This window comes from Lactuca virosa, chromosome 3 (assembly GCF_052849685.1).
Source record: "Lactuca virosa cultivar CGN04683 chromosome 3, Lactuca_virosa_CGN04683_v6, whole genome shotgun sequence".
Taxonomy (NCBI): domain Eukaryota; kingdom Viridiplantae; phylum Streptophyta; class Magnoliopsida; order Asterales; family Asteraceae; genus Lactuca; species Lactuca virosa.
The window spans coordinates 323,915,456-323,916,735 of NC_136428.1; positions in this window are offsets into that span (position 1 = coordinate 323,915,456).

The following is a 1,280-nucleotide window of genomic DNA, read 5'->3' on the forward strand; positions in this document are numbered from 1 at the left end:
ATCCATAACAAGATCACAAACTTTCAAGATCTAAACTTTATGCACTTAAAGTGACCAAAAGCTCATAACATCAAAAACTAGCTAGATCTAACAATTTCATCATCAAGATTCAAACTTTATACCTCTAGAAGAAAGATCAAGGTGAACAAAGTCTAGATCTACAAGCTTCAATGCAACCAACACTTTTTCAATGAGTTCCTTCTTCTCCAAGGTGCACCAAGAACACTCAAAAGCACTTAAAAACACCTTCGGTCCGCGGCCTCCTAGGACCGAACCTGCACTGCTGACCTCAGATCCTCGCAGGATACGCCTCTTTGTCCGGTTTTTGACCCCAACTCCATTTTAAGCTCGTTTTTTTCGTGATTTTAATGCGGGATTTTCACCCAAACTCATATTTTGACATATAAAACACTATATATTCATAATTTAAACACATTTTTAGGGAAATCTTTATTTAAAAATAAAATATAGTGGGTGGGATATTTAGGTGGAGTGTTGACTTATCCTTTGGGCAAGGACACAAGCAACCTCCCATACCCACTCCATGTCACTATTCCCACCTTGCTCTAGTCAAGTCGAGATCTTCCCATACCTCCATCAAATCTCTTCCATCAGCCACTCTCTAATCCCTCACTCTTCCATCTATAAAACCCCACTCTCCTCCTCCCAAGATACACTTTTACTTCCTCTTGTATTCTCTCCAAGATTTCGATATTCTCCCAGAAATTTTGAACTTCTCATCCACCCTTGGTAAGTAACTTCATTCTACATTTAATTATCTTACATTCTTCCACTCAAATCAAGAGTTCCTTACACAAATATCATCATATTTGTTGTTAGATCTTCGAATCTTCAAGCATCTTCAAGGTGTTCTTGAGTTGAACACTTCTTTTCTTCATCATCAACCCACTGAGATCACTCAAGGTGAGTTCATACCCCTATCTTTTCATGTTTTTCTTAAGTTTTAAGGGGGGGAATACAAGTTAAAACACCAAGAACACAACTAAACTCATCCATCAGCTTTCATCAGAAAAGTTTAACTCCATTCACAGACTGTTTTGGGCAACTTAAACATTTTATTTTTCAAAACTGTTTTATGTTCAAATATTTCAGGTTCATACCTTTAAAATTCCTACTTGCACATCTCCATACGATTTTTCTACAATTTATGGTGATTTTTACAAAACTGTCTGTCATTTCAAGGACAAATCCGGACCAGTCTGTGAATATGGACATTTTCACACAAGTTAGAGGTCACTAAAAATCATAATAATATTTAT